This window comes from Petromyzon marinus, chromosome 60 (genome assembly GCF_048934315.1).
Source record: "Petromyzon marinus isolate PM22_M1 ecotype Great Lakes invasive population chromosome 60, UKy_Petmar_22M1.pri1.0, whole genome shotgun sequence".
NCBI classification, from domain to species: domain Eukaryota; kingdom Metazoa; phylum Chordata; class Hyperoartia; order Petromyzontiformes; family Petromyzontidae; genus Petromyzon; species Petromyzon marinus.
Genome location: NC_133726.1, coordinates 7,112,240 through 7,125,299, shown reverse-complemented (window position 1 = coordinate 7,125,299; position 13,060 = coordinate 7,112,240). Strand labels below are relative to the sequence as shown.

The following is a 13,060-nucleotide window of genomic DNA, read 5'->3' as shown; positions in this document are numbered from 1 at the left end:
GATCAGCTCAATAACAACGGTAGGAGGCTGCTAGATTTGTGTGCAGCCCATGGGCTTGTAATTACCAGCACGCTGTTCCGGCATCGGCGCATCCACACAACATCATGGATGCATGCCGGGTCCAAGCAAGAACATCTGCTGGACCACATAGTGACGGACCAGCGGATGCGAGCCCACGTCCTTGATACCAGGACCTACCGTGGAGCTGATCTGCCCTCTGACCATCGACTTGTCATCTGTAAGATGCGCCTGCCATTCTTCCGCTCCAGTGGTGGGTGTACACCCAGGACCCCATTCCAACCTAAAGTGGCCTGGTCTCAGTTATCTGATGAAAGTTGCAAGCGAGAATTTCATCATCGCTTGCGGCTGGCGTTGGCATCGTCCCCCACTCCTCCTGATGTCGAGGGTAAATGGGCGAGGTTTAGGACTGTCACTCATGCAGCTGCATTGGCTGCTTTGGGTACGCGGTCCAGACCTCCCCAGAGACCCTGGCTGACAGAAGAGGTGTTTCCCTTCAACGTGACTTTACCGAAAGAACCAAGAATATGAATCACTGCAGTCACGAAAGCTTTAAATCAAAAGTGTTCAGGATAGTTGAGAAAAAGCGACAGGCCCACAGTCATTGGCTACAGAATCCCACGTCAGAGAATGAGGAGGCTTACCGCAGCCTTCGCTCGGAGGTTCGGAGAGCCGTGAGGCGCTGCAAGGATGGGTGGTGGTCGCGGGTTGCTGAGGAGATGGAGTCTGCCTCAGTAGCCCGCGATCACAAAACTCTATTAAACGCCATCAAAAAAGTAACCTGCAGCACCACACATTAACATCATTAGGGGAAAAACGGTCATCCAATCTCCGACCCCCAGGAACAGATTTGCTGAGCATTTCTGTAAGGTCCTGGGGGAGGGAAAATCCCTCAGCCAGGAAAACATCGTGGCACAAAGTGGGGATGACCCTGCTGAGGCTGAGGTGCCTCAAAATATTGGAAGAAGTCACCCCCTGTGAGTGGCTGGCTGAGGTGCCATCTGTTGATGAAGTACTGAAGGCGATCCGGAGTCTGAGACCAGGAAAGGCAGGGGCAGAGATGATCTCCCAAGCGAAATGCTGAGGGAGGGTGGCGGTTGTGCACAGACTGCCCTATATGACATCATAACAACAGTCTGGACCACTGGACGGGTTCCACAGGATTGGAAGGATGCCCTGGTGGTCCCCCTCTTTAAGAAGGGCGACCGCACAGACTGTAAAACTACAGGGGCATCTCACTCCTCAGTCTACCGGGAAAGGACCTGTCAAGGATTATTCAACATCGCCTTGCCAGGCACGCTGAGGAGAGGCTTGCGGAGCCCCAATGTGGTTTCAGGAAAGGGCGGTCCTCCACAGATGCCATATTTTCTGTCCGTCTGCTACAGCATAGGTGTAGGGAATTCCAACAAGACCTACATCTCTGCTTTATTGACCTGGTCAAGGCCTATGATATCATCAGTATGCCTGGGCTCTGGGTTGTTCTTCGTGCTTTTGGAGTCCATGACCCCCTGCTCACGATCATTAAGGACCTTCATCATGGTGAGCGGGCCCTGGTAAAACTACGTGGCCGGGAGCCAGAGCCATTCCCTGTACACCTTGGGGTGCGACAGGGATGTCCTCTGGTTCCCACATTATTTAACATCTATTTTGACCACGTAGTTCGTGAAGCCTTCAATAGCTGTACCGGGGAAATCTCCATTTGGTACAGATATAATGGGAGGCTGATTGATGCCCGGGTGCTGTCAAGGGATGGCTCCCTATTGCTCAACCACGTTATGTATGCCGATGATTTGGTAATAGCTGCTCATTCAGAGGAGGAGTTGAAGACGCTGCTGCTGAGACTGGAGCGTGCCACTAAGAGATGGGGCCTTACCATCAGCCCCACCAAAACTAAGCACCTGCCTGGGTATTTTGTACCATCGAACACTCCACCCCCACAACTCCCAATCGGTGATGGGGCAGTTGTGGAGAGAGTGGAGAGTTTCCCATACCTGGGCAGTGTGCTTATTACCGGCTCCAGTTTAACAGCAGATGTCTCACTCCGAATCAGTCGAGCGGCAATATCTTTTCATCGGTTGTGTAACGCTGTGTGGAAGCTACCTGGTCTGTCGCTCCGCACTAAGCTTCAAGTCTTCTCGGCCACGGTCATTCCCTCCCTTCTCTACGCTTGCGAAACGTGGACCCCCTTAATGGAGCATCTTCGCCGGTTGGAAACATTTAGGCTGGCCTGCCTACGATCCATCCTGGGTTTAACCAGGCTGGATTGTGTGAGGAGCTCACAAATCGTTGAAAGATCTGGGCAAGGTCCCATCGGTGAGCTCCTCCAGCAGGCAAGGCTGCGTTGGCTGTTTCATGTAGCCCGTATGGCCAGCCACCGCATGCCGAAACAGCTTTTGTTCGGCCGGATCGAGGGGGCTAAACGGGCGCGGCATGGGCTAGAGAAGAGATGGAGTGATGTGGTACAGGAGGACGTGGAGCTGAGTGGACTTGCCGATGACTGGTACCAGCGGTGTCAAGATGGGCCTCTGTGGAGGAGGCTCGTGAAGGACGCTACTGGGCAGTTGGAAGCAGTCGCCCTCCAACAACAACGGATGGCGGAGGAGCGACGCTTACAACAACGAGCGGAGCGCCGGGTGACTAAAGCACAGCAGGTTGGCACAGTAGAGGGCACAGGTGGTGCATCAGTCAGTCATCTCAGTCAGTCGACCCGTGGCACCTGGGTCTGCCCCGTAACCTCCTGCCAGCGGGCGTTCGACACTTCACGTGGCCTCAAGGTGCACATGGCCTGGCACAAGCGTCGTGGTGACGTCACCGCCACTTAGTGGCGAATGGCGGTTGTTGTTGTTGTACGTGTATTTGTGTAGATATCACGAATTTCCGATTTAAAACTTTTTTTCGATGTATCATGTGGCGCACAGTTGTTTTTGTTGTTATTTCTTTAAAATTCATTACTCTCCAGTGCTTTTTTTTGCTTTCGAATATTTGATGATCCAGGTCACGAGAATCGATCCCAAATCCCTCTTAAGTTTTCGCCTGGTCAAAGAGATAAACTTACTTTCTATACAAGTCCACACAAATGCAAAGATGCCCCCCGTATAGCCTTTGAACACACTGTCAGGGCAAGTGCTGTTAGCGAGCACCACGCACTGAGTCGACCTATGGGAGGCCCCCAGGACCGGTTCATATATTCGCCACTGCTCTTGGTCGTGAGCGGGAATCGAACTCGGATGGCCGGGTTCGTAGCGCAGTGCCGCTGACAAACGCGACCCCGCTCCCCGCAATCTTACGAAATGCAAAGACAAAGATGCCCCGGGTAGCCTTGACAGGCTTGTGGTGCAGGTGCCGTTAGCGAGTAGCACATTCGAAGCCCGGCGCGGACGCCAGCACCACGCCAGGCCCGCCTACGTTTGTCCTCGAGTGGCGATGTTTACACACCGTCCCACCAGGGTTTCCCACTTGAGGCTGAGTCGACCTAGGAGAGACCCAGGACCGGTTCAGAGATTCGTCGCCGACGTTGATGTGGCTGTTATCGGGAATCGAACTCGGGGATCGCCTGGTTCGTAGCGCAGCGCGCTAACCACTGCACAGCGCTAACCCCTGCACCACCGCTCCAACCCCCCCCCCCCCCATGCGCCACGTGTGGAGTGCCACAAACTGCGCGCGTCTCGCCCGAGTTTTGTGGAGAGAGCGCGCGGTGGTGTTGGTGGTCGTGGTGGCGGTCGTGATCGTGGTGGTGATGGGGAGCGGTGGCGTGGCGGTTAGCGCGCTTCGCTACGAACCCAGCGGCGACCCGAGTTCGGTTCGCGCTCACGGCCACCAACAGCACCAGGTGACGATTATCTGAACCGGTCGGCGACCTCCCCTCGGTCGACTCAGCCTTAAATGAGCACCTCGTGTGGTGTGTAAACTCATCGGCGTTGGGGAGACAAAGGCGACCGGGCCTGGTGCTGGCCACCCAACCCCTTCGCGTGCCGTGCCGGCCTTCATAGGCGCACACTAACAGAACTTGCTCCAACAGCCTGTTCAAGGGCTATACGGGGAACCTTTGTCTTTGGTGTCACCAGGCGCGTCGACAGCTACCGACAGCATGAAGACCCCGCGTACAACGTTGCCTGCCTTGTGCGTGCGCTCGCTGCGGCGGCGGGGAATGGCAGCGTGGCCGCGTTTCGCTCGGCTTCGCGAGGACACATGTTCTCTCAGATCGCGGCTCGCGTTGCCGAGGTGGCGAATGCATCCACTCTACCGACCGGACATTGAATCTCGACGCCGTTGTTGCACCGAGGCATTCGGCTATGTGGCCGGTGGGGATGTGTAAAAATAAATCAATTAAACCCACGTGTTAATGGAAATTAGAATTCAATATTTATAAACGCGCAAAAGTAAACAGGCGCGGTGTTACCTCAAGTCCGACCGCATAGCTGCGTGTGAGTGAATTCAAACCGCGTGATATGGATGATGGACGCTTGTGTTGCGCCCGAAACGTCGTGATTTTTATTTTTATTTTAGATCTACGTGACTTTACCGAAAGAACCAAAGAGTATAGAAATATCTATCGCCGCATATACTGCGCAACGTCGCCCGAAACGAACCCGCATAAAGCGAGGGAAACCTGCGCATTACAATGACTCTCTATATTTGTTCTGCTGTGCGCTCTGCCGACCACTACGTAGACTTGCAACAGCCTACTCAAACTTCTCCAGCTGCCTCCCACAAAGCAACGGTCCAAGGACAAACGAACAACACGAGCTGGTCAAACATTCCGCTGCAGGACCCCCCCTGACAAATTTTCTCGAGACTCAGTGAGATTTTTACTCGATTATTTAAAGGATACGTATCGTAATTACTATCATCATCATCATCACAGCTTCATCACTTGTCTCCAAAAGTTCACATGATCCAACATCATTATCACCACCAAAACAAAGATCCCCGTATAGCCTCATTATCACCACGACAACCACCATCATCATCATCACTGCTCTCATCACGACCATCAAGATAATCAATCTTCTTTCATATACCGTACAGATTCATTCACCGAGCAAAGGCGCGTTCAACGCATTCGAAGCTGGGAGAGAGGGTAGCAGAGAATCAGGGAAGAAGGGAGGCAGGAAAGCCGGGATTCAGGAACGCAGCGATGCCGAGAGGAGGGAAGAAGGGAAGTAGTGAGGCATGGAGTCAGGGAACCAGGCACGCAGGAAGGTAGGAATACGAGGAAGCAGGGAAGCATGGAGGCAGTGAGGAAGGAGGCAGGGAGGTTGGAAAGCAGTGAAGCAGAGATGCGGGCGAGGGGGGGGGGGTGCAGAGAAGAGAGGGAGAGAGAGACGAAGTCTGTCCGAGATGGGCTGCACACAAAAAAATATAAACAAATGTCCATAATAATCCGGCGTGAATGGCGCATGTGTTTGGTGCCGCTGGGTAGAACAAAGATGATCTGCCTATTTATTGGCCGGTGGTAGACTTGAGAAGTGACTCGCACAGCTGTGCGCTGGGGGCCCGGCAGCTCGCCCGTGATCGCTGCCACCACGCGTTCGCGAATCGCGAACGCGCTTAGCGGGGCCCTAATCCGACTTCAAACGGCGCGGCCTCAAAGTGCTCCTCGGCGCCGAATCTTTTCCATTCGCCGCGCGCGCGCGCACACACACACAAACATACACACAGACATACACACACGCATACACACACGCGTACATGCACAAAGATCCCCCGTATAACCTTAACAGACTGTAGGGGCAAGTGCTGTTAGCGAGCACCTGTGAAGACCGGTACGGCACACGAGGGAGTGGGCGGCCAACAACACGCCCGGCCGCCTTTGTCTCCCCAGTGGCGAAGTTTACACACCGCACCAGGTACTCATTTTATGCTGAGCCGACCCAGACGAGGCTCAGGACCGGTTCGGATAATCGCCGACGGTGTTGGTGGCCGTGAGCGGGAATCGAACTCGGCTCGCCGGATTCGTAGCGCAGCGTAGCGCAAACCGCTCACGCACGCGCACGCACGCACACACACTCACACACGTGCGTACGCGTGTGTATGTGTGTGTGTCGGAGCGTCGCACCCGTTTGCCCCATTATATGAACCGATGCCACCCGAACGCAGGGTAGGGGATTTAGGGAGGGAGGGATTGGGGACGGGATGGGAGGATAGGGATGCAGGCTGCGTGGGTGGGTGGACGGAGCAGCAGAGGGAATTAATGAGGAGTAGATGGGCGCCTGAGACAAAGAGGGGGCAGAGGATGAATCTTAAAACTTTCACTGTGACGAAGCAGCAGCCATGGTCAATCCACTGCTGGATGAAGCCGCCTACCCCCCCACCCCCCCCCCCCCATCTCTCGCGAATATTTCAATGCAAAGACCCACCAAACCGGCCGAAGATCTTGTGCACGAGCTGGTCCTATCGCTCCATCTCCTCCACGGTCGAGGGACCTCGAAAACGCGTTCCATTGCGTGGTAGTTGATGAGCAGCTCCCATTAGCACGGTTGGCTAAGTACGGTGCGAAAGAAGTTCAACATACGTGCGTGCATGGCCCATAGACTCAACACTGCTCACAGACTCAACACTGTCCACTGACTCAACACTGCCCATAGACTCAACACTGCCCAAAGACTCAACACTGCCCATAAACTCAACACTGCCCATAGACTCAACACTCAACACCTCCGATTAGCACGATTGGCTACGTACGGTGCGAAAGAAGTGCAACATACTTTACGTACTCCGCAGGGACGTGCGGTCAGGGGAGGCAGAGCCTAACCTGTCAAACTCCAATGAAAATAGCTGTTACGAAAAGTAAAAAATATATATATTTATTTCCACTGATCTGTGTTATAAATGCCACTTCTGTATGATTCCAATCATTACAGAGAGATGGTAACAGGCACGCGCTTGTTGAGGGGTTGCGCAATCAGAGGGGAGGCTGAACCCGTCATCTGCCTCCTCGCCTCTCGTCTCTCCCTGCATTTGCAGCGGAGCTCCGCAAATTTGGCGATTTTGACCATGAAAATGATTGTAATCGTACAGAAATGACATAACACAGATCATTGAATTTTGTTTAACTTTTTATTGTATAATTCTTTGCTGCTTTTCGTCACAGCTATTTTCATTGGAGTGTGACAGGTGAGGCTCAGCCTCCCCTTCCGCCCCTAACCACACGTCCCTGCTACTACTCTGCGCCAGCTGTATCCCAATTCATTTCTCACCATTCTGCGTCGCGACCACAGCGTGGTGTGTTGCGCGCTTCGCGAGTGCACGCACAGGGAGAGTGGATTGACTCAATCTCATCGTGCGTTAGGGGGCGACAACATTTTCCAGCACTTTCGTGCGAAAGTCAACAACAGAGGTTGCCCGATTTTAAAGATTCGCCGACCCTGCCATGTGAACATTAATAAATGAAAGAAATTGTACCGGGTATGGCTCACTGAGCTCCGTAGTTCTTTTTAATAAGCGACCTGACTGTCACAAATCATATCTCGACGAAGTGGCTTATCAATGTGATCATTTAGAGCAGCCAAAGTACTCTAAGCATGTGATGTTGATTCTAAATGTGGAGGGAAAAACCGGAGGACCCGGAGAAAAAAATATACGCGACCTCGGGGAGAGAGACACGCAAACTCCAAATATACAGCAGGCGTCAAGGTCGAGATCGAACCCACGACCTCCTGTATACCAGGCGAGGTAGTTAACATCTCCCAGCCACCGTGATGTTGATGAGAGAGAGACACGCAAACTCCAAATATACAGCAGGCGTCAAGGTCGAGATCGAACCCACGACCTCCTGTATACCAGGCGAGGTAGTTAACATCTCCTACCCACCGTGATGTTGATGATGAGAGAGAGACACGCAAACTCCAAATATACAGCAGCAGGCGTCAGGGCCGGGATCGAACCCACGACTTCCTGTATACCAGGCGAGGTAGTTAACATCTCGCCACCGGTACAACCTTGGAGATGGAGTTCCAACCACCACGTGAGGACTGCTCACATGAGACGAGGGCCAATGGCTCACTAAGAGCCAGGGAGGCGAGCACACTGTGATGTCGAAGGTTAGGATGGTGGTGGCGGCGGTCACGCACAACCTGGGCCGCGTGCCCACAGTCACCAGGGCCCCCCCCCCCCCGCCTCAACCACTCCGTGTCCCACGCAGAGCCACGTGGAGTGGTTGCCGAGTGCCCATCGCACCGATAAGGATCTGTACAAGGGCGCGCGGCATTGTGCCACTCGCCGTGAAATACAGGGGTGGCGGGGTGGGGTTGTGGGAGGGAGCTTGTGTGCTCATTCACCGCCAGATTTTAACGACTCAATGAAGGGCGCGCATTGCGTTGCGCGCAGAAAGCCTCTTTGGCCTTGTCCAGACCACCGAGCTCGAAGGAACTGCACGTGTGCCGGGCCGTCGAATGTCGCTGAGAACGGTGGCCAGACCTCAATGAGTTGTTGCAAAGGAGCAGCAACAAAATAATAAAATACGGACAGGTGTCACGTGGCACGTGCCACTTGGAGCCAGAGAGGTAGAACTCGCTAGGTCATGTTGACCAGGTCTCACTTTTCGCTCCGGATCGGCCTTCAACGTTGAGCAGGTGACTAACACGAAGTGCTGAGACTGTTATCCTGGTTGGTTTGGTCCTGGAAATTATTATTTTTTTCGTTTGACACGTTGCGTTTGGGCTGCTTTGTCGCTTTGCAGACCTGGAGGCGATTTGTCGGGCGCGTTCGGACGTCATCTCGGTGACATCGGCTGGCAATTTATCAGCGGACAAGCACCCACAGGGAGACCACGTGCTGGTTGTCATCATCTCCCCTCTACGTGCCATGAAGAAGGGCCATTACCCGAAACGTCGCCTATCATGTATTGGTTTTCTTTCAAGGCCACAGTGATGTTATTGTACCCATGTATGTTTTATGCACGTTTAACTTCTGTCGCACCGTTCGCAGGCAACCGCGCTAATCCAAGTTGCGCGGGGGAAGGACAACAAGCTAAACACAGAAAGCAATTCTAACGAAATTCGTTTTCCACATAGATGGTTTAAAAGTGCCGCAGCTCCCAGTGGCTTCCTAATATTGGAAGGAAGAGAGCGTTCCAGACGGCCGCAGAAGCGCATCTGAAAGAGCCCAAAAGCCGTCGCTGCTGCTGCGAGGATGAGCGGAGTTCACGTGATGGTGTATGTCCCTTGATGAATGTGTTGAGTATTGTTTTCTAATAATAATTGTTATATATTTGTTAATTAATTGTGCTTGTGCACGACTTCCAAGGCCGCAGCAGCAGCATTCCCGAGTGATTTGATTTAAACTAAAATTTGAAACATTTTTTTTTATAATACCAGGTAAGGCCCACTGAGCTGTACATCTCTTTTTCAGAAGCGACCTGGCTATCTCAAATGATATCAAAACGAAGTGGCTTATCATCGTGTGGGCATTTCTAGCAGCAGCAGCAGCAGCAGCATACTCTTAACGCGTGTTTGTAAATCTGGAGGGAAAAACCTGAGGACCACGGAGAGAGAGAGAGAGAGACATGCACACTGCAAGTATACAGGCGTCAGGGTCGGGACCGCGCCCCACGACCACACGTATACCAGGCGACGGAGTTAACATCTCGCCGCCGCGGCGGCTGATGAACGCCGCGTGCGTGCAACAGCGAGGGCGATCGCCGTGCGACAAGAAGAGGAAGCGGGAGAAGAAGGAGTGGACAAAGGAATGAAAAGAGAATGAAAAATAGGGAAAAGTGGGAGAACGGTAGGATAAAGAAAAGAAGGGAAAATTAAATGAAGGAAATCATGCAAAATACCTCTTCCGGCAATAAAACAGGATTTCTTAAGATGTTCAAACAACCGAATAGACTCCCATCGCAAGGCATCAAGTCTGCAAAAAGTGGTCCCAGTGAAGAAATGACTGTCTGATTGAAAATGCTCGGTGAAATGTAATCGTTTTGCCTCCCACCTATTCCCCCCCCTCTCCTCCTACCCTACCCAAATCCAATGATTCAATATATCACCATCTCCCCCCCCCCCCCCCCCCCCAATATATAAATTTGCACTTGGACATGCATAAGCGTTCGGTCGTGTGGCTGTTGTTCCGCACCTCCGGTTAGCATGGTTGGCTACGTACGGTGCGAAAGAAGTTCAACATATATACACTGTCCAGACTCAACACTCCCCAGACTCAACACTGCACCATCGACTCAACACTACCCATAGACTCAACACTGCCCATAGACTCAAGACTGCACCATAGACTCAACACTTCCCATAGACTCAACACTGCACCATCGACTCAACACTTCGCAAGGACTCAACACTGCACCATAGACTCAACACTGCCCATAGACTCAACACTGCCCATAGACTCAACACTGCACCATCGACTCAACACTGCACCATAGACTCACCACTGCCCATAGACTCAACACTGCACCATAGACTCAACACTGCCCATAGACTCAACACTACACCATAGACTCAATACCGCACCATAGACTAAACACTGCACCATAGACTTAACACTGCACCATAGACTCAACACTGCACCATAGACTCAATACTGCACCATAGACTCAATACTGCACCATAGACTCAACACTGCACCATAGACTCAACACTACACCATAGACTCAACACTACACCATAGACTCAACATTGCACCATAGACTCAACACTGCACCATAGACTCAACACTGCACCATAGACTCAACACTACACCATAGAATCAACACTACACCATAGACTCAACATTGCACCATAGACTAAACACTGCACCATAGACTCAACACTGTCCATAGACTCAAGACTGCCCACAGACTCAACGCTACACCACTGACAACACTCAGCACCTCCGATTAGCACGGTTGGCTACGTACGATGCGATCGAAGTTCAACATACCATACATACATTAAACATGTCTCGAGAATCACATCATCTTGGTGATGCTGGTGCTGCGTTGGTTGGTTAATCGTGCACGAGCACAATGAATGGGACATTCACAGCACTCAACACACTCGACCACACCGACACCGTGGCCTTAAAATAAGTATTTAATCGGCGACGATTCTTCATAACTTCAGCTCAGCGCGCACTCGATGAGCGTATAGCCCCTCGTGTGTCAATCTACTGCTGGATGACAGCCACCCCCCCCACCCCCCCCCCCCACGATGTGTGAGTCTTGTAAGGTTGTGGACCATACTTCGCCACACTAATGTGCATGTGTGGGTAGCAGCGGTAGTGTAGCGGTTAGCGCACTGCGCTACGAACCTGGCCACCCGGGTTCGATTCCCGCTCACCGACAACACCGATGACGATTATCTGAACCGGTCCCTGGGCCTCCCCGAGGTCGACTCAGCCTCAAATGAGTACCTCGTGCGGTGTGTAAACATCGCGGCTGGGGATACAAAGGCGGTCGGACGTGGTGTTGGCCACCCACCCCCTCGTGTGCCGTGCCGGCCTTCATAGGTGCTCGTTAACAGCACTTGCCCCAACAGTCTGTTAATGCTACACGTGTGGGGGGGGGGGGGTCTTTGTTTTTCGTAATATTTTTTGGGAGCACTGCACCACGAACCGGGCCGCCCGAGTTCGATTCCCGCTAACGACCAATTTGAACCGGTCCCAGGGCCTCCCCTAGGTCCACTCAGCCTTACGAAAGAGCGCACGACGCGGTGCGCATAACATCGGCAACTGAGGTGGTGGGGTGGATGGGTGGTTGGTTGGGTGGAGGTGGAGGTGGTGGTGGTGGCACGAATTGCGGACGTGCTGGGTTGTTGACTTCGGCAGGGCACCTCTAAGACGCGTCCAGCAACAGCCCTGCGTGCCCGCCCACTGCAGCGGCACATTGTGGGTGAGTTCAATGGGGTTCTTCGAACGAACTTCACCAAAAGGTGACCAGTGTGTCCAGCCAGTGCCGGATTATCGTAGTAGCACAAGTAGCTGCAATATAATGCTACGGGCCCCGCACTTTCAAGGGCCTCGCGCTAAATGCTTTCAAGCTATCAATTTCCGGTCACGATAGTTTTAAGTCGAGATCTATCGATTCCGGTTCAGTGATTCTGCACTTGCTCTATTACAACAGTACTATACTGCCTTCAACTTTTATGAACGACCGGGTGTTTAAGGTTAGCGATTTGTCTTATTATCTGGCTGCATAGCAAATGAAAAAGTTAAATAACTTAACTATGCGAGTAAAAAAATGTGTTTGAATAATCACGTGGGGTTTTTTTTTTAATGTAGGGCCCCTTTAAAACGTATGCTACAGACCCCGCACCGGCTTAATCCGGCACTGCGTCCAGCACCCGTTCGGATATCGCTCGCTCGTCGCTCAGTGTCTGAACCAGGCGCTGTCCGCCACAAACGGGAATGGCAAACGAGGAGGGACCGCCGGGGTTTACAAACGCGAGCGGTGCGACTATCCACTGCGCCACCGCTCACGCCCGGAGTGCACGCGCGTCTTTATAAGTTTCAAAGTTGAGACTTCCCAGGAGATTTTAATTTTGGCCACCCAAGCATCCATTTACTCTCCACCACCCCCCCCCCCCCCCCCATAGTCCCGGGGTGATGGGATTTATTCTGGGAGAGAGGGACAGGGGGAGGGAGGGAAGGAGGAGAGAGGAGGCAGTGTGGGGGAAATCGGTGGTAAAAATGATCCTTTGGGGGTGTTTGTGTGTGTTGCAGTGATTGTTGGAGTGTGTGTGGTAGTGGTTGTTGGTGTGTGTTGTACTGGATGTTGGTGTGTATGTTATAGTAGTTAGTGGTGTGTGTGTGTTATAGTAGTTAGTGGTGTGTGTATGTTATAGTAGTTAGTGGTGTGTGTATGTTATAGTAGTTAGTGGTGTGTGTATGTTATAGTAGTTAGTGGTGTGTGTATGTTATAGTAGTTAGTGGTGTGTGTGTTATAGTAGTTAGTGGTGTGTGTATGTTATAGTAGTTAGTGGTGTGTGTATGTTATAGTAGTTAGTGGTGTGTGTGTTATAGTAGTTAGTGGTGTGTGTATGTTATAGTAGTTAGTGATGTGTGTATGTTGTAGTAGTTAGTGGTGTGTATGTTATAGTAGTTAGTGGTGTGTATG

At 52.3% G+C, this 13,060-nt stretch overlaps 1 long non-coding RNA gene across 1 annotated transcript; it reads left to right on the top strand.

Annotated features, from left to right (window-relative positions):
* Positions 1-2,196: 2,196 nt before the first annotated feature.
* LOC142905985 (uncharacterized) lies at positions 2,197-10,923 on the top strand. Its single transcript, XR_012930015.1, has 2 exons — positions 2,197-3,847; positions 8,699-10,923. It is a non-coding gene; the product is annotated as an uncharacterized LOC142905985 (long non-coding RNA).
* Positions 10,924-13,060: the final 2,137 nt, after the last annotated feature.